General features: G+C 42.0%; 2 protein-coding genes across 4 annotated transcripts in view; one reads left to right on the top strand and one right to left on the bottom strand.

Moving 5' to 3' along the window:
* KHDRBS2 (KH RNA binding domain containing, signal transduction associated 2) overlaps positions 1-21,397 on the bottom strand; it is a 694,643-nt gene that overhangs the window by 468,662 nt on the left and 204,584 nt on the right. The window lies entirely within an intron of this gene.
* LOC127049743 (uncharacterized) overlaps positions 1-21,397 on the top strand; it is a 412,642-nt gene that overhangs the window by 205,718 nt on the left and 185,527 nt on the right. The gene's annotated exons all lie outside the window — the stretch shown is intronic.

Genomic DNA, 21,397 nt, shown 5'->3' with positions numbered 1-21,397 from the left:
CAAAGAAACAGGTCCAATCCTTCTTAGGCTTGGCCGGATACTACAGGCGATTTGTACCACACTACAGCCAAATCGCTGCCCCATTGACCGACCTGACCAAAAAGACCCAGCCAAATGCCGTTAAGTGGACTGATGAGTGTCAAAAGGCCTTTACCCAACTTAAGGCAACGCTCATGTCTGACCCTGTGCTCAGGGCCCCGGATTTTGACAAACCATTCCTAGTAACCACAGATGCATCTGAGCGTGGTATAGGAGCAGTGCTCATGCAGGAAGCAACAGATCACAACTTCCATCCTGTCGTGTTTCTCAGCAAGAAACTGTCTGAGAGGGAAAGTCACTGGTCAGTCAGTGAAAAGGAATGCTATGCCATTGTGTACGCCCTGGAAAAGCTACGCTCATATGTTTGGGGACGGCGGTTCCAACTACAAACTGACCATGCTGCACTAAAGTGGCTTCATACTGCCAAGGGGAACAACAAGAAACTTCTTCGTTGGAGTTTAGCTCTCCAAGATTTTGATTTTGAAATTCAACACATCACAGGAGCTTCTAACAAAGTTGCTGATGCACTCTCCCGTGAGAGTTTCCCAGAATTCAGTACTTAGAAAGTGTTCTTAAAATGTAGAAGTCTGTTAGTTATATACTTAGTAGTATATGTAAAGGTGCATGTGTTGTAGTAATCTGTTTATTTTAAAGTTCTAGAAGGAAATCGCCGCCAGTGAGCTTCCCCACTGTCTGCAATTTGGGGGGCGTGTCATAAACAGATAGCTAAGGGTTAATGTCTCTTTCACCTGAAGCACCTGACCAGAGGACCAATCAGGAAACCGGATTTTTCAACTCTGGGTGGAGAGAAGTTTGTGTCTGAGTCTTTGTCTGTCTGCCTGCTTTCTCTGAGCTTTGGAGAAGCAGTTTCTGTTTTCTAATCTTCTGTTTCTAAGTGTAAGGACAAAGAGATCAGATAGTAAGTTATATGGTTTCTTTTCTTTGGTATTTGCATGAATATAAGTGCTGGAGTGTTTTGATTTGTATTCTTTTTGAATAAGGCTGTTTATTCAATATTCTTTTAAGCAATTGACCCTGTATTTTGTCACCTTAATACAGAGAGACCATTTGTATGTATTTTTTCTTTCTTTTTTATATAAAGCTTTCTTTTAAGACCTGTTGGAGTTTTCTTTTCTGGGAAATTTCAGGGAAATTGAGTCTGTACTCACCAGGGAATTGGTGGGAGGAAGAAATCAGGGGGAGATCTGTGTGTGTTGGATTTGCTAGCCTGATTTTGCATTCCCTCTGGGTGAAGAGGAAAGTGCTTTTGTTTCCAGGACTGGGAACGGAGAGGGGGAGTCACTCTGTTTGGATTCACAGAGCTTGTGTCTGTGTATCTCTCCAGGAGCACCTGGAGGGGGGAAGGGAAAAAGGATTATTTCCCTTTGTTGTGAGACTCAAGGGATTTGGGTCTTGGGGTCCCCAGGGAAGGTTTTTCAGGGGGACCAGAGTGCCCCAAAACACTCTAATTTTTTGGGTGGTGGCAGCAAGTACCAGGTCCAAGCTGGTAACTAAGCTTGGAGGTTTTCATGCTAACCCCCATATTTTGGACGCTAAGGTCCAAATCTGGGACTAAAGTTATGATACCCACAACACAGCTGCCCCTGGTTATAAGAAAATCCAAATGCAAGGAATGTCCTGCTCAGCCCCAGCATCACTGGGATGGAGCATGTTCAATTTGGCTAACATGTAGCAGCTGTGAGGAGATGCTCATTGTAGGTGGAATGTGCAGAGAATAAAGCTGAGCTAAGTCAGATACATGAAATACAATTCAGAAACATAATACATTGTTCATTCTAACCTTTATATTACAATAGCAGTCTTATGTCAAGGACAGAGTTAACAATCAAACTATAAAACACACAGAAAATAGTCATCTGCTGTATACCTTCCCATTCTCCCTCTGTTTCAGCTAAAAGCATGCAGTTATTTACAAGCATGATTCAGGGAGTGCTACACCACGTGACCACAGACCCTTTACAAAAGCAACGGCCTCAACTAGTGCTGCCAAAAGAGTACAGAGCCCTGGGCATGAGGGCCCTGCATGATGACTTAGGACATTTAGGGATGGAGAGGACCCTGGAACTTATTCGTAGTAGGTTCTATTGGCACTGGATGGCTGAAGATGTTCACACGAAATGTGAGACCTGCGCTCGATATGTTCAAAGGAAAACTCTGCCCATGAGGGCTGCATATCTGAAGAACATCACCAGCAAAAAACCTCCGGAGCTGGTATGCACTGATTTCTTGTCTTTAGAAGTAGACAAGAGGAATATTGGGAACATTCTAGTAGTGACTGACCATTATATGCGATATGCGCAGGCATATCCCACACTTGATCAAAGGGCCACCACTGTCACTCGAGTACTCTGGGAAAAACATTTCTCAGTTTTCTCAGAGTGTATCCGGGATTCCCAGCCCGGATACAATCGGATCAGTGGCGGGACTTTAAGAGTCACCTTCTGAAGGAGGTGCTGAGGATAGCAGGGATTAAAAAGTCTAGAACAATGCCTTATCACCAGCAAGGTGATCCTCAGCCAGAGAGGTTCAACCGAACCCTATTGGATATGTTAGGGACTTTGCGGCCAGAGCAGAAGGCAACCTGGAGCCAACATGTTGCATTTCTGGTGCACGCCTACAATGCCACAAAGAACGATGCCACAGGAGTCACCCCATATCTCTTGATGTTTGGGCAAGAACCAAGATTACCCATAGACCTGTGCTTTGGTGTATCAGAGGATGGAGACAGCTATGAAACTCATCAGCAATATGTATCCCGACTAAGAGAAAAGCTGCAGGATGCTTATCACTTAGCTACATCTGCGGCTCGGAAGAACACAGACAGCAACAAGCATCGATATGATGCTAGGGTACGTCTGCAAGAGCTCCAGCTGGGGAACAGAGTCCTGCTGCGAAATTTGGGTATTGCTGGCAAATACAAGATAGCTGACAGATGGAAGGCAATACCTTACTTGGTGATGGAAAAGCTAGGAGATCTGCCAGTCTACAAGATCAAACCTGAAGAGGGTCCAGGGCAGACAAAGACAGCACATAGAAACCTTTTGCTCCCTGTGGGAGAATTGGTAGGCACCCCTTATGAGATGGGCCACAACAGGGCAACCGGGCAGAACGAAGGCGCTGGACCAAAGCCGCCCTCCAATGTGGACAGACGATCCCCTGCAGCTAACCTATGCAGCATATTCAAGAGTGAGTCTGAGGAGGAAGACACAACCATGGTGTATCCTGGGATGGAGACAAGATTTCAGTCTCAATCAGCTGAATCAAAAGAGAGCTCCTCCTCTTCCGCCCTAAATCCCATGGCAGAAATATTTAGGCCCATTCCTGACATCCCTGAGCCACTGGTGGGACCCCCGAGTGATAACACACACAAGTTATTGGACAGTGGAGACATACAGGTGGAGGATGTCCTGAGCACCTTCGACCTTCCACTGTTAGAACTAGAAATGCAGGGGCCTATGCCAGTAGCCAAGAGGACCTCAAAGGAAACCTCTCCATCCGTCGCTCAAGAGGATGTTCCCCCTACCACGGCAACAGAGATTCTCAACAGGCAAGACAGGGTAATAAGACCAGTAAAACAGTTAACTTATGATGCACCTGGGGTGACTAGTGAAGAGCCAATACATTTAGCACACAATACATTTAGCTGTGGAAGCTAAAGTGGGCTATCTGAGGCCCTTTGGAGGGGACCAGTGAGTTGGTATAGTGGGAAGTGTGATTTGTTGGGAAGACAAATTCTTGGCTGGAGGGAGGATGTAAGCAGAGTCAGGATGAGCTCTACCCTGACATCTGGTGGTGAATTATGGCAAGTGTGGAAAAGAACTTAGAGGGCTGATCTTACTTGTATAGGCACACCCACTCCGCCTAGCATGAGTCCACGGCAGCCCAAAATGGTCACTTTGACAGCTGTGGGATCCTCAATTTCTCAGTTATTGGGGTAGGAGGAATAAAGTGTTGTTACCCTGATTATGTGAATGAAGGACTATGAGACTGTTTTATGACAGAGGGTCTCACCATGAACTAAGTAGTACTCACTAGACAAGGGACATGGGTTCCAAAACCCAGTGAATTAAGAGAGGTTGGGGACAGGTGTGTGTATATGATGGTATGGGCCCCTTTTAAGGGCCTGACACACCAATTGCTTCTCTTTCTCCACTGTTGAATAGCAAAGCTAATTTTGATTCCATTAGGAGTCTAGCTAGAGACTGCTGAGCTGAATTCACTTTGGGCCAGTGGTGCACCAGCACTGGAGCTCCCCTACTATTAGCTGAAATTGCTAAAAGAGCTAAAATTACTGAGTTGAGATCACTGAGTGCTGTGTTAACTAGTGGGGGAGCCTGAAGATATATTGCTAAGCGGTTGGCAGAGCAGTTTGCAGGATGGTTGGAGCAGCGAGAGCAGCACAGCTGAGCAGTTTGCGGGGACAGTTGGAGTGGAGACAGCTGGTTGAGTAGAGCAGCTGGTGGAGCAGAACATTTGTGGGACGGTTGGAGCGGCCCACGGAACAGCGAGTGGAGCAGAGTGGAGCAGTTTGCGAGGATGGCTGGAGGAGCGGAGCAGCTGGTGGAGCAGAGCTGTTCATGGTGAAGGCTGCAGCAGACCTCCACAGAGAGGCAGGGCAGTCGGCCTTGGCCCACATAAGGTGCCCCTTAACACCCCATGTGCCCCCCCATTCCACCCAGGCTGGGGGGGTAAAAAACTGTGCAGATGAACTTTTGCACTCTGGGGCGGAACTGACCAGGGATACAGACTTTTGGGTTGTTGCACTTTGGGGTGATTGGACTTAAGACCCTGAGGGAAAAGGACATTGCCAAACTTACTTGGAGGTGGGTCTTTTGCTCATGGTTTGTGTTACGAATTCTGTTTGTGGTGTTTTCCCAATGTAATGCTGCATCATTTCCCTCCTTTATTAAAAGGATTTTGCTACACTAGGACTCCATGCTTGCTAGAGGGAAAGTATTGCCTCCTAGAGGTGCCCCAGAGGGGTGGTATGTAATTGTCCCAGGTCACTGGGTGGGGGCTTGAGCCGGTTTTGCATCATATTACTGAAATGGAACCCCTGGATGCTGAACCCAGCCCTTGCTGCTGCCAACTCAGAGGGGCAGAAGGGTTATAAACATGACATGATATAATGATATCTTTAAGGAAAACAAAAGGAAATTAAACACTTAAGATATGTTTAAATTAGTATTCAAGTTGAGGCAAAACCCCACAGAACATATTTGTGATTAAAATTACCTTTTATATATTCTCATCATGCCTGTGCTTATTATTTTGCAGAGGATCTCCTTGAACTGAACAATATTAAATGCTACTAGGAAGACACTTATCAACATGACTTATATGCTGTATTTTGCTGCATTTATGTAGTATTAAAACTATAATCTCTTTATAATCTCTTTATAAAGCCTCACACAAGTGACCAGGGAGCTTGCGAACAGAGGCTGCTAACAGGGAGTTTTGCAAGGGAGTTCTCCAGGTGAAGGAAGAGCAAATACAGCATCTGCGGGGTAAGTGACTGTCTGTAGTGCGTGTGTGTTTGTGTTTGGGGGTTACTTGCTGTGTGCTGAGCTTGTGTTCATCAGTCTGGTTGTTTGAAGGACCATGTGTTTTGGCTGGCAGTTGGAGGCCATGAGCTTCAAAGGAAGGTTTGAAAGCTCGAAGCCTCTGGTAATTGGCTGAGCCTTAATCAGTGGGCGAGGCATTAACTCAGGCCAGGGCTTTATAAAGCCATGCACAAGCAACCAGGAAGCTTGTGAACAGGGGCTGTTAACAGGGAGTTTTGCAAGGGAGTTAGGAAGGGGAGTGGGAAGGGAGGGAGGGTCCCTTGTCGGTCCTACCTGTTCTCCTGTAGTCCCCTTAAAACCTATAATCCATATTCCAAAACCCCTTTCTTTAAACCACTCTTTCATTAACTAGGAGACAATGCAGGCAGAAGGCCAGCAGCAGAATGGGGGCTATCCAGTTTATTGCGCTGAGTGTAGCATGTATGATTACCTGCCTTATGGGCAGGTGGCGTATGTGTGCAGTTGGTGCAAGGAGCTCCTGGCCCTCAGAGACCACATACGGGCTTTGGAGGCCAGGGTGGCAGAACTGGAGGAGCTAAGAGAGGCAGAGAGGTATGCTGATGAGGTTTTCTGGGACACTGTAGAATTGTCCCACCTCCGCTCAGACAGCCTCTGCGCTGTTGAGGAGGAAGAAAGGCCCAGAGAAGCAGAACAGTCAATGGGAGAAGAGGGAAACCTTCCCATAGTTGGGACCTTCTTCCAGATGGTGCTGGAGTTGCCTCTCGCACTGAGGTTACCTCTCCAGGGGAGGGAACTCCAGTTGCAGGAAAAGACAGGTGTTAGTAATGGGAGATTCGGTCATTAGAAATATACATAGCTGGGTTTGTGATGACCGGGACAACCATATGGTGACTTGCCTGCCTGGTGCGAAGGTTGCGGATCTCTCGAGGCATCTAGACAGACTTATGTGTAGTGCTAGGGAGGAGCCGGTGGTCGTGGTACACCTAGGTACCAATGACATAGGGAAGGGTAGGAGAGATGTCCTGGAAGCCAAATTTAGGCTGCTAGGGAAGAGACTGAAATCCAGGACCTCTATGGTGGCATTCTCAGAAATGCTCCCAGTTCCACACACAGGGCCAGGTAGGCAGGCAGAGCTTCAGAGTCTCAATGCATGGATGAGATGATGGTGTAGAGAGGAGGGGTTTATGTTCATTAGGAACTGGGGAAACTTTTGGGATAGGGGGAGCCCATATAGGAGAGATGGGCTCCACCTAAACCAAAGTGGAACCAGACTGCTGGCACTAAACATTAAAAATGTTGTAGAGCAGTTTTTAAACTAGGAGATGGGGGAAAGCCGACGGCTGCAGAGGAGCATGTGGATCGGACATAGACTTCTCTTAGGGGAGAGTCTGATGATAGGGAATCTCCAGGTTATAATCAGGAACAGAGGACGGAAGAGGATAATGTAAGGACCGGATCAGATGATAAACAGTCACATAAAAAAGAATCCGGTACATCAGAAAAGGGCAGACAAATAAACAGGGGCAAGTTTTTTAAATGCTTGTACACAAATGCTAGAATTCTAAATAATAAGATGGGTGAACTAGAGTGCCTTGTGATAAAGGAGGATATTGATATAATAGACATCACAGAAACCTGGTGGACTGAGAGCAATCAATGGGACACAATCATTCTGGGGTACAAAATATATAGGAAGGACAGAACAGGTTGTGCAGAGGGAGGAGTGGCACTATATGTGACAGAAAATGTAGATTCAAATGAAGTAAAAATCTTAAGCGAATCCACATGTTCCATAGAATTGCTATGGATAGAAATTTCATGCTCGAATAAAAATATTACATTAGGGATCTATTATTGACCACCTGACCAGGACAGTAATAGTGATGATGAAATGCTAAGGGAAATTAGAGATGCTATCAAAATTAAGAACCCAATAATAGTGGAGGATTTCAATTATCCCCATATTGACTGGGAACATTTCACTTCAGGACGAAATGCAGAGATAAAATTTCTTGACATTTTAAATGACTGCTTTATGGAGCAGCTGGTATGGGAACCCACAAGGGGAGAGGCAACTCTAGATTTAATCCTGAGTGGAGCGCAGGAGCTGGTCCAAGCGGTAACTATAGCAGGACTGCTTGGAAATAGTGAGCATAATACAATAGCATTCAACATCCCTGTGGGGGGAAGAACACCTCAACAGCCCAACACTGTGGAATTTAATTTCAAAAGAGGGAACTATACAAAAATGAGGGGATTAATTAAACAAAGTTAAAAGGTACAGTGACAAAAGTGAAATCCCTGCAAGTTGCATGGGCTCTTTTTAAAGACATCATAATAGAGGCCCAACTTCAATGTATACCCCAAATTAAGAAACACAGTAAAACAACTAAAAAAGAGCCACTACGACTTAACAATCATGTAAAAGAAGCAGTGAGAGATAAAAAGACTTCCTTTAAAAAGTGGAAGTCAAATCCTAGTGAGGCAAATAGAAAGGAGCACAAACACTGCCAGCTTAAGTGCAAGAGTGTAGTAAGAAAAGCCAAAGAGGAGTTTGAAGAATGGCTAGCCAAAAACTCCAAAGGTAATAACAAAATGTTTTTAAAGTACATCAGAAGCAGGAAGCCTGCTAAACAACCAGTGGGGCCCCGTGACGATCGAAATACAAAAGGAGCACTTAAAGACGATTAAGTCATTGCAGAGAAACTAAATGGATTCTTTGCTTCAGTCTTCACGGCTGAGGATGTTAGGGAGATTCCCAAACCTGAGCCCGCTTTTGTGGGTGACAAATCTGAGGAACTGTCACAGATTGAAGTGTCACTAGAGGAGGTTTTGGAATTAATTGATAAACTCAACATTCACAAGTCATTGGGACCAGATGGCATTCACTCAAGAGTTCTGAAAGAACTCAAATGTGAAGTTGCGGAACTATTAACTAAGGTTTGTAACCTGTCGTTTAAATCGGCTTTGGTACCCAATGACTGGAAGTTAGCTAATGTAACGCCAATATTTAAAAAGGGCTCTAGAGGTGATCCCGGCAATTACAGAATGGTAAGTCTAACGTCGGTACCGGGCAAATTAGTCGAAACAATAGTTAAGAATAAAATTGTCAGACACATAGAAAAACATAAACAGTTGAGCAACAGTCAACATGGTTTCTGTAAAGGGAAATTGTGTCTTACTAATCTATTAGAGTTCTTTGAAGGAGTCAACAAACATGTGGACAAGGGGGATCCAGTGGACATAGTGTACTTAGATTTCCAGAAAGCCTTTGACAAGGTGCCTCATCAAAGGCTCTTACGTAAATTAAGCTGTCATGGGATAAAAGGGAAGGTCCTTTCATGCATTGATAAATGGCTAAAATACAGGGAACAAAGGATAGGAATTAATGGTAAATTCTCAGAATGGAGAGGGGTAACTAGTGGTGTTCCCCAAGGGTCAGTCCTAGGACCAATCCTATTCAATTTATTCATAAATGATCTGGAGAAAGGGGTAAACAGTGAGGTGGTAAAGTTTGCCGATGATACTAAACTATTCAAGATAGTTAAGATCAAAGCAGATTGTGAAGAACTTCAATAAGATCTCACAAAACTAAGTGATTGGGCAACAAAATGGCAAATGAAATTTAATGTGGATAAATGTAAAGTAATGCACATTGGAAAAAATAACCCCAACTATACATACAGTATGATAGGGGCTAATTTAGCTACAACAAGTCAGGAAAAAGGTCTTGGAGTCATTGTGGATAGTTCTCTGAAGATGCGCAGAGGTGGTCAAAAAAGCAAACAGGATGTTAGGAATCATTAAAAAGGGGATAGAGAATAAGACTGAGAATATATTATTGCCTTTATATAAATCCATGGTATGCCCACATCTCGAATACTGTGTACAGATATGATCTCCTGACCTCAAAAAAGATATTCTAGCTCTAGAAAAAGTTCAGAAAAGGGCAACTAAAATGATTAGGGGTTTGGAGAGGGTCCCATATGAGGAAAGATTAAAGAGGCTAGGTCTCTTCAGCTTAGAAAAGAGAAGACTAAGGGGGGATATGATAGAGGTATATAAAATCATGAGTGATGTGGAGAAAGTGGATACGGAAAAGTTATTTACTTATTCCCATAATACAAGAACTAGGGGTCACCAAATGAAATTAATAGGTAGCAGGTTTAAAACAAATAAAAGGAAGTTCTTCTTCACACAGCACACAGTCAACTTGTGGAACTCCTTACCTGAAGAGGTTGTGAAGGCTGGGACTATAACAATGTTTAAAAGGGAACTGGATAAATTCACGGTGGCAAAGTCCATAAATAGCTAGTAGCCAGGAAGGGTAAAGAATGGTGTCCCTAGCCTCTGTTCATCAGAGGATGAAGATGGATGGCAGGAGAGAGATCACTTGATCATTGCCTGTTAGCTTCACTCCCTCTGAGGCACCTGTCATTGGCCACTGTCGGTAGACAGGTACTGGGCTAGATGGACCTTTGGTCTGACCCGGTACGGCTGTTCTTATGTTCTTATAAAAAGAATTCCAAGGTACATATGATTATTCATTTATTTTTATTTAACAACATGCAGAAACTGCAACAAATAAAGGGCAACTGAATTATTAGCACTCAGGGACAAAAAGACTACCTACATCAGTGTATTACACAGAAAATAAAGGGTGTTATAATGACAGGTGAAGTACCTTGACCCAATCGTATTATGCTGATACTCAAAAAGCTGTTGATTGCCCAGCCTCTGCCAGTGGTAATACTGTACACTTGTATGTATGGGGATCATTTTAGATGAGAGGAAAACCAATTTTTATAATCCCAGAAAACAAATTACTTGTATAGCAGGTCACTACAGTTACAATGGCAATAGCTTTATGCAACTAGAGTACTGAAAGATAATTTAACATAAGAGACTAGATGGGAAGTCTATCCTATAATTTTAAATAATACTTTCAAAAGAAATAATCTTTAAACAAAATACATGGAATAATTATAATTTATCATTTGTTTGTGCCTTTATATATTACAGTAAAACATTTTCATTTCTAACTTTCAACACTGCTTGGCTTATTCTAGTTTCATAACTGACAGTTAAGTATTTTGATATAGATTCTTAGTGATAAACAACCAAGACAGGAAACAGAATTTGTATATGATCTCTTCATACACAGAGAGCTATTTAGTTCAGTATCTTCATTTGAAAATCTTCAGTATAATAATTAAACTGCAAAACCTATAAGTGCCCCCAAACTAACAGCCTTAAGTGCCTCTCTTGAGTTGATTTCTAAACATGAAAAAAATTGAAAGAAACCAGATGAATAGGCCAAATTAATAAGCAAGAAATTCACCCTTATCATTCTCATATCCTGATTGCAATAGTAGAATGTTTTGTTTTGGATCTACTTAGCCATAAAAGAATACACACTTTTGATAGGAGTGAATGACAGAGACACTAATGTAGGCATTTTGAGATTAAAGAAACAGAAAAAATAACTTCCGGGGCCACAGGGCTGAGGATTTCATTTTGAAGTGGGAACTCACAGGGTACACTTCAGATCAATACATTTTTTTGGTAACCACACACTAAATGTCCTACGTACCCAGCATCCCTTTCCATCAGGCTAAGGGAGAATAGTGGGCTAGCACAAGGCCTAAGTTGGGCTGAAGTGGGATTTATGTGGAAGCAATGAAAGCATTGTAAGAACTCTGGAAACCCATTCTTTTCTGAAAAATAGTATGGGAAGTCCCTCGGATTTAGTGTGCAATGAGACAATTTCAGTGTAAACTGGCTTTAATGAAGGTGTGCTTTCTGGGATGGCATAACACTTAGGAACATATTTCCAGGTATCCACAATTGGTGATTGGAGCCTAATCATGAAATATAGAGTTTAACATGTAAATTGGGCCAGCATTCAGCTTTTCAATGGGAGAACATTATGATCTAGAGCAGGGGTGGGCAAATTTTTTGGCCCGAAGGCCACATCAGCATTATGAAACTGTATGGAGGGCCGGTTAGGAAAGGCTGTGCCTCCCCAAATCACCTGACCCCCACCCGCTATCCACCCCCTCCCTCTTTCCACTCTTTGCCCCCCTCAGAACCTCCTACCCATCCAACCCCCTCTGCTCCTTGTCCCCTGACCACCCTCTCCCAGGACCCCCTGCCCCTAACTGCCCCCTGGGACACCACCCCCTATCTAACCCCCTCTGCTCCCTGTCCCCTGACTTCCCCGATCCCATCCACACCCCTGACCCTTGACAGCCCCCCTGGGATTCCCACGCCTATCCAACCCCCCCGTTCCCCCTCTGCTGATTGCCCCCCTCAGAACCTCTGCCCCATCAACTGTCCCCTGTCCCCTGACTGTCCCCCCGGACCCTGACCCCCCTCACCATGCTGCTCAGAGCAGCCTGAGCTTGCAGCCCCGCTGCCCGTTCAGAGCCAGCCCCACTGCCCGCACTGCCTAGCAGGAGCATCAGGCCAGAGTGCTGTCGGTGCAGTGCGCTGCAGAGGAGAAGGGACAGTGGGGGAGGGGCCAGGGGCTAGCCTTCCTGGCCAGGAGCTCAGGGGGAGGGCAGGACGGTCCCGCCAGCTGGATGGGGTTGTAGTTTGTCCACCTCTGATCTTGAAAATTTTCAAGAGTCTTTCAAATCTCTGTGGGCACCCAGAGGCTAAAGTAATACTTCAGTAAGGGCATGTCTACACTTACCCGCAGATCAGCACTGCTGCAATCAATGTCGATTTAGTGGGTCAGGTGAAGACATGCTAAATTTATTGGAGAGCACTCTCCCATCAATTTGTGTACTCCACCTCTCCGAGAAACATAAGAGAAGTTGATGGGAGATGCTTTGCAATTGACAGAGCGCAGTGTAGCTATCGCAATAAGTGCATCTACTACTTCAACTTCAGTTACGTTATTCACTTAACTGAAATTGCATAACTTAGATCAATTTACTGCGGTAGTGTAGACCAGCCCTATATCTCAGTTTGGGACCTTACTAGAGGTGTCTACTACTGCCAGGAATCTCAGACTGTACTCATAGGTTCAGAGTGCCCAATAGATGCCAAAAGCAAGGATACAGCACTGCTGTTCACAGACTAACAACAAAGCAAGAGTTGAAAAGTGAACTAGGATACAATATATAACACAACGTTTCCCAACAGTCGGGTACTACACTAGCTTAACAAATTGAACTCCCTGGGCAAGCCACCAGTGTCCAATGTCTGGTGTATGCTTCAACCTGAAATGGATCCTGGGTTCTTCAAAGGCTATTCTTGGGGGAAATGAGCTTCTGTAGCGCATCATGGTCCTACCCAGAGGTTCATTATTAAAGACCTGCTCCATTACTAAAGACTGCATTAAGCTGAAAAACTCCCAATGATCACAAAGGCAGAAAGACTGAGCCCGGAGATAAAGAATAGTAGCCTCATGTGCTATTCCCAAAATTCTGACATACCCAGTACTCATAAACATATTAGAGTTTGGGGATGATTGATCAAGTACTTAGCACTTGTTAGCTAATGATTAGATAAAACTTGGGAGGGAAAATAGCTTTCTTATTTTCATAAAGATCCTGTAACATTCATAGAATCCCAGTTCAAATGGTAATCTATTTCCACATATGAGAGTCAACACCAACTGAGACATCAGAATACAAAGGGCTGCAAACCCCACTTTTTGGGGGAAATGTCACTGATGAACATTCAGCGGGTTTTGTCTCAGTCTGCTAGCAGACAGACTAACCCAACTGTCTGAACTGCTGTAGTAAAACAATAAGATAATAAAACCTGGTTTTGATGGTAATAATCCTAAAATCATTGCCATAACAATGAGATTTTTCGTTTAGTTTAATCTAGTAACACATGCAATCTATTTGCTTCTTCAAAGCTAGTTTCATAACTGCAGGAGGAACTCTAGAGCAGATGTGATAATGGTAGGTTTCCAATTAGGTTCTTATAGTATTGAATTTAATTCCGGTGCAAGGAGGTTAATTCAATACACATATTACATGTGTCTTTTTGTGTATAAGATGCTTGGTTTTATTATTGATATTGGACAGTCCACTGTACTTAGTTTCCACTGGTTTAGAACTGCAGCATTCTGTCTGCAGCAGAAAATAAGCTGTTTCTAAAACTCTGTGAAGTCTTCCTGGTGGAGTGAGCTCCAGGAGCAGGAAAAACATACTGCTGCTAAACTCAGGCCTGCTTGTGACTGAGGATGAGAGAGACTGGCAATGAACTGAAACCTCAGGGTCTGATGTACTGAAAGTTGCAGTATTATTGGTTGAGCTACGAGGACTTTTCCTTCCAGGTAGACTGCCCTGAATCTGAGAACAGTGTCCACACAGACTGGGAATGTGCATGCTAACTTCAAAAACATCAGTGAAAGAGGCATCTTTTAGTGAGCTGAGATACACAGTATAACCAAAGGCAGAATTAGAAGGCTGTAGTGAGGGTATTTCACAGTTTAAACAATATTGCAAAAATGCTACAATGTCAGTTATTCTATCCATTATATAAACAATGAACAAGTTCATGGGCAAGATGATAGGCAAGTCAAGGTAGAAAAAGTGATTTGGACTGCCCCATCACACAACTAATCACTGACCACTGGCTGAGCTAATTGCTGATAAATGTAAATATAATAGGCTCTTCTGATAAGACTCATTGCCTCAAGGTTAGAGGTTCAGTGTGGCCAGATATTTTTACACTTAACCAACCTTTCCTGCAGTGCTGAGTTTTAGGGTAGCGTATCATTTCCTGGAATATTGACAGAAGGTCCTTGGGGAACTGAAAGGAAATGTAAATGAAGAATAGTGTTGTCCTGCATTTACCACAGTAAATATCTTTGTTCAAAGAAAAAGACAGCTAGTAGTAGAAGTAATACCAGTTTGCTTGTGCCAGTTACACTAGATTTATTGTTGAAGAATAGTTCAAATACATGTGAAAGTCATCCCTCTAATATTGTGCAGGCCGGTGCGACCTTGGATTAGGGACCGCTTGCAATGAATGCCAGCTGCACAAACAAAAGCAGTACAGAAGAAGTAGTATTACTGGAAACCTGACTATTCACCTATTAAGGAATTGGTGTACCTCGATCATTGCGTGGATACCTCTGCTTTTCACTCCTTTACCCACTGAACATTTCAGGATAGAGAAAGCTTGTTTTATATAAATTTGATAGTTACATTATATCATTGTTCTCCCTAAATAATGTGAAAAATCAGTTTTACATCAGGTGTTATAAAGAAGCCTAATTGTAAATGTTTAAGGCTCACCTGTAGTACTCCTTTATAAGCAGTCTGTTTTATATATTTTCTCTTCATCAGTTGCAGTGCTAACAGCAGGTAGCAAAAAATTGACAGGATGAAGAATGCACTCACTAACAGGGAATTTACATATCCCTAGCTCATGCATCATCACAGCTTACACAAGTTTTAATGACTCTTCTGAACTGACAAGATGATGATTCTCCCACTCTATGGGACTAATCAGAACCAGTAAAATGCTTCAGTGACCAAAATTGGAGTGAAACTTGCATAAGTGGTTATCTTGCCTTAAAGACAAATGAGGATAGTGGGGGTCCATTTAGTTTCTCTCAATTACAATATCCACTGAAATAGAAATCCCTCTCACAGAACTTAAGGCAGACATGTGGAATTCAAATGGAATAGGAAAAAAAGTGGAAATCATCTAAGTGAAAAAGATACTGGAAATGTATACACTCCAAGTATTGCATAGAACTCTCCTTTGGCTGCTGTGTTTATTATCCTTTAACAAATATACATGATGAAATTTCCCAAGGAACACCAGCCTGTCTACACACTGCCTACAAATGAATAATTACTGAATAAATCAAAATGATCTTGTGCCAGGTTCAAAATTAAACAAAGAGAGTCTATTACTGCTACAGTAAATATTTCTAAACCAAAGCATCAGATTATCACTGAAGATTAAAGATGGAAGATTACATTTTTTTTGCAAAATAAAATACTATTTATATTTTTTGTGATTTCATCAAGAAAGGAACACAAAATAGGATAAACTAACAGATCTCTAGAAAGACAACACCTCATATGGTTTTGAAGGTCAGTGGCTGCCCAGTAGACTAATCTATCCAGAATAATAATCCAGAACAAACAAACAAATGAAAAAGCCCTTCTTCCTTCATCTGGCCTAATCTAAATAAATAAAAAGATCCATGAATCGGGAGTTGTGGATCTGTTCAGAGGATGGGAAATTCATGTAAATGAGCTCCTCTCTACTCATATAATATATCTCCATAGCTAAATCTTCCCCTTCCCTCTGGAACAGCTCAGCTTAGAAAAGGCAAAGCTCCAAAGCTGTGGTGCCTCAATGGGCCAGCAAAATGGGCTGGTGACTTTTTGGTTGATGACAGCCCTGGGGGACCATATATACTCAATCCATTCAGGCACATTGGTGTGAGTTGCAGGTATGGCTGAAGAGTGGCATATGGTCCTTATTATGTCCACTCAAACTGTAGTAACGAATATTTTTGTAGTTATAAGTTTTTAAAATGTCACCTTTTAAAAGCGTGAATATATGCAGCTTGTATATAAATCCATGATTTGATAGAATTAAGATGTACATATAATTGTCCTAATATCTCCCCACAAATTACCTCCTGCTCAAGTAGCATAATATTTTCCCCTCCCAAGAACTATAATAAATTTAGGAATAAACAAACAATATACAAATCTTATAAATGAGCTCCAAGGCTATTTTTCCCCTGCACGATCCCTTATATACAAGCAAACAGAAGTTGATTCTTTGTCCTTAGAGAGTGTAGTATTTCTAACAAACAACACAGACTTTATCATCATGGAGTCATGTAGGAAAAAAACAGTAAATCCACACTGATTACGTAGTGGAAAAATAAATTAGAGTGAGCAACTATAGGAATCCTTCCTTCAAGAGCATGTTTTTGTTTCCCAGTTTCTGCTCTCCCATGTTTCTTTTGTTACAAATACTACTAGCACTGTCTAATTTTCTAAAACAAATCCATTTTTTTTTACAGATCTCCCAAGGCAAATTATTTTAATGGAATTTATTCAGGTTTCAAAATAACAATTCCTGTTCAGCAACCAGACTGAACAAGGGTCATTGTATTATAACAGCATAGAGGTCTAATTCTCTCTTCCTTTGTATGCCAAACTCATATAAACACTGATAGCAATTATGTACCATATGGAGAGCAGAATAAACCTCTCTATACACAACATAAGAAGAAACAGCAACAGAATATTCTTCTGCAACCTGACATTTTTAATTATTTTTGGATACTATAAGAATATTAGAGAGAGAGAGAGAGATTCACAGAAACACAAACACAATGTGTGTGCATGGCTACCTATGTGACTGTAAAATTAAAGATAAACAGTAACAAAAAGTAGGGAAGTGCAAAAGATAAATGACCACCACAATATTAATTCATTCATCCTGTATATCATCTTGGGGGGTAGGTAGAGGAGTTGGTTTCTTGGGCAGTGTCTTTTTGTATGTGTCTGGAACATAACAATACAAATAATGACCATTATGCAACATATGTTAAAAGATATTACATATAAAATAGGAAGAAAATAGTTAATACCTTCTTGTAGGCTTGTATGCGTACAAGTCCAGGAGGCATGTGATCTTTTGCATTTCAACACTTTTGTGATATTAACTGTGCAACTAGAAAATTACATTAATATGGTCTTTGATCCCAAGAAATCTTATGTAATGAGACTACTCACATTCATAAAGTTAAGAACAGGCATAAGTCTTTTTAGGATAGGAGCCATGTTAGTTAATTTCCAAGGTTTTGTGTGAATGAATGAATGAATGGTCACTCTGGAAAGCACAAGTATGTTTCCTCGTAGCTCCTGTCTAGGGCCTCTATGAAGTATGCATTATTTTAACTGTATCATTAGTATCGGTGCCAGTGGTGGGCAACCTGAGGCCCATCAGAGTAATCCACTGGCAGCCAGACAATTTGTTTACCTTTACACTGCTGCCCGCAGCTCCCGGTGGCTGCAGTTTGCCATTCCAAGCCAATGGGAGCTGCGGGCAGCCGTGCAAATGTAAAAAAAACCTGTCTGTTGGCCCACCATGTGTAGCTCATGGGTCACAGGTTGCCCACCACTGATATATATATATACACACACTTTAGGTAATATATATTTAAATAGGGCACTGGGTCATTGTTTACAAGAAATGTACCAATGCCTGAAGAGGTCAGTGTGAGATGACTTCTCCACTTGGGTAAAAGAATCATGAGGCTTTTGTGCCCTCTTCTGATGCACCTTGGAGAGAGGACAAAGAGATAGCTGGAAATCTGGAGAAGAAAATACCAGTTTCCAAGTACAGAAAGTGATTGGATGAAAACCGGCCTACAGATAAATACAGATAAAATAAAATGGCAACCATAACAACAGCACTCACTACTAGCTAGAGCTACTATTTAATTATAGTATCAGAGGGATAGCCATGTTAATCTGGATCTGTAAAAGCAGCAAAGAGTCCTGTGGCACCTTATAGATGAACAGACGTATAGGAGCATGAGCTTTCGTGGGTGAATACCCACTTCATCGGATGCATCTGACGAAGTGAGTATTCACCTACGAAAGCTCATGCTCCTATATGTCTGTTTGTTTATAAGGTGCCACAGGACTCTTTGTTATTTAATTATATCCACCCTAATCATTCATTTGGCTGGAAGACTGCAAAATGCCAGCCTTTTAAGGGTTAAATTTACTAAATTATGTTCATATTTTTTAAAAAACTAAACTTTAATAAAAAGCAATCTCTCAAACAAAATGATATTTTAACAGTAAATAATTTCACATTTATACAATTTACTTTGGACCTGAATAAAAGGTACAGTTTTGAATAATTCAGTGGTGACAGATATTTATGTGAAGAAATGGGCAAGAGTTCTGAGAAATTAGAGGAGAAAAAAACTATAACAACACAGGCCTTAATCTTGCCAAGTTCATGAGTGTGGGGAGACCACTGCACTAGCACAGAGCCCCACCGATATGCGTGGGATTGGCCTCTGGGAAGGTGCAGGGGTCCACTACATATATGAGTTTGAAGGACTGGGGCCAAAGAGAGCAGCCCACTGAAAATGCATGATATATTTCCCCAACAGAGAATGTATCAAATATGAATGTAATAAAAAAACACTTGAACTTAGCTGAATAAGAAATAGAGATGTATGTTGTATGAGCACTAGTGTATATACTGTATATAAACCTACAGAGATATGTTATACAAATGAATGTCTTGAGCCTTCAACATGTTACATGAACAGATCTGTGAACCCATATGCAAAAAGCTGCAAGATAGGGCCTAGATATAACAACTTAGTTACGTGCAAAATATCCAAATCCCCCTCCCTTTAAAATATATTCTTGAAAAATAAAAATGAGGACCCAGATTCTTCGACATGTGTTGAGGAAAACATGTGCAAGTGAGAAAAGTGGAACTAGAAAGGCTGAAAGTAGATTACACCTGAATCATGGTTAGGTCCAGCATGAGTATCTGAATGTACATACATTCATGGAAGGCATGGATTCCAAAGATCCATACCACATGGACACAAATCCATACTACTCACAGATCAAAGAAATAAGTATAATGGCAAAGTAGGGCACATAAGCAAATGCAAACTGGTCTAGCTAAAAACCCTCACATCTGACACTAAAGAGGGGAATAAGAATGTGCTATGGGCAGCCAACCAATAGAAAGAGAGAATGTATACGTGACACAGTAAAGGCTATTCAGTATATACAAAAAGGATGAAGACAACAAGCAATGGCAACTAGCAATGGGCTAAGAAGGTGAAATTTGCTGGTGTGCAAAAGAAAAGACGCCTCTGACTTTAGTAGAACTGTCATGGTATAAACCCCCACTCTGAACCTTAGCATCCAAAAGATGGGGTACCAGCATGAATTCCTCTAAGCTCAATTACCAGCTTAGTACTTGTAGCGCTGCCACCAACCAGGAATTCCAGTGCCTGGTACACTCTGGTCCCCCTAAAACCTTGCCCGGGGACCCCCAAGACCCAGTCCCTCTGGATCTTAACACAAGGAAAGTAAATTCTTTCCCTCACCGTTACCTCTCCCAGGCTTCCCCTCCCTGGGTTTCCCTGGAAGATCACTGTGATTCAAACTCCTTGAATCTTAAAACAGAGAGGAAAATCCACCTTCCCCCATCCTTCTCTCTCCCCCTCCCAGACTCTCCCTGAGAGAGAAAGTAATCCTAACACAGAGAGAAAATTAACCTTTCTCTCCCCCTTCCCTCCTTTCTCCCCACCAATTCCCTGGTGGATCCAGACCCAGTCCCCTGGGGTCTCACCAGAATAAAAAAAAACAATCAGGTTCTTAAACAAGAAAAGCTTTTAATTAAAGAAAGAAAAAACAGTAAAAATTATCTTTGTAAATTTAAGATGGAATATGTTACAGGGTCTTTCAGCTATAGACACTGGGAATACCCTCCCAGCCTAAGTATACAAGTACAAATTAAAATCCTTTCAGCCAAATACAAATTTGAACTCCTTCCAGCCAAATACACATTTGAACTCCTCCCAGCCAAATACACATTTGCAAATAAAGAAAACAAACATAAACCTAACTCGCCTTATCACCTACCACTTACTATTTTGAATCTATAAGAACCTGTATTAGGGAGATTGGAGAGAAACCTGATTGTACGTCTGGTCACTCTCGGAACCCAGAGAGAACAACAACCAAACACTAACAGCACACACAAAGCCTTCCTTCCCTCAAGATTTGAAAGTATCCTGTCCCCTGATTGGTCCTCTGGTCAGGTGACAGCCAGGCTCACTAAACTTGTTAACCCTTTACAGGCAAAAGAGACATAAAGTACTTCTGTTCTATTAACTCTTAACTATCCCTTTATGACAAGAGCTTTGCCAATTAACACCACCTGAGGATCTGGCCCTCATATATAAGGTGCAGGTTTAAAAGTAGAGGGACAATTTCCAAAGTCATTTAGGTGCCTAAAGATACAGATAAGTGCCTAGTGGCAGAGTACCAAGTTACACATCTAATTTGATTTTCAGATCTGCCTGAGTGAGATGTCTATTCTACTCTGTTGGCTTTAGAAATCCCACTAGGCACCTATCTCAATCTTTAGGTGCCTTAATACCTTTAAAAATCTGGCTCATAGATGATATTGACACCTAATGAGGACAACAATAACATTATAAAAGACAGAATAAACTTGTGTGTGAGGACCTTGGCAACAGGACGGACATGCAAGAAATTGCTAAACCTGCTCCTGTTAATGCTCATTTACTCTGTATGAAAGTAAAGTATAAAGCAGTACACCTCTGTGTGTGTTTTGAAGGCCTGAGTATGTAACAAACCAGTTCAGCTTACAATGGGTGCCCAAAGGAAAACTCCTAATGTGTCTCTCAATATGAATAATAAATTCTAGCTTATGGCCCTCATTTTTATTGTAATTCATTATTTTGTTTTTAAAGAATACAATGGCCCTGTTTAATAATGGCTATCTGAAGATGTGCAGATGCCACTGTTTCCATGGAGATGCAGAGGTGTTACTGCATGATATGCAATATGCTGAGGCCACTTCCTCTTTGTGAAAAGAGATGAGAGTTTATGCCAGCCCCCATCTCAGTTGTTCATCTGGCTGTGGTGGGGGTGGAGAGGCAGCAGTCAGTGATTTTTCCAGATTCTAATTCCAAACTGTGTTGACTAAGAGGTAATAGGAAAAACACAGATTGTGCAAAATCATGATACAAATCTTAGCAAGATGCAGGAAGAGTATAGATAAGG

Source organism: Gopherus flavomarginatus, chromosome 4, assembly GCF_025201925.1.
Source record: "Gopherus flavomarginatus isolate rGopFla2 chromosome 4, rGopFla2.mat.asm, whole genome shotgun sequence".
Lineage (NCBI taxonomy): Eukaryota > Metazoa > Chordata > Testudines > Testudinidae > Gopherus > Gopherus flavomarginatus.
Note: the sequence above shows the minus strand (reverse complement) of the source record. Positions and strands in the feature narration are given on the sequence as shown.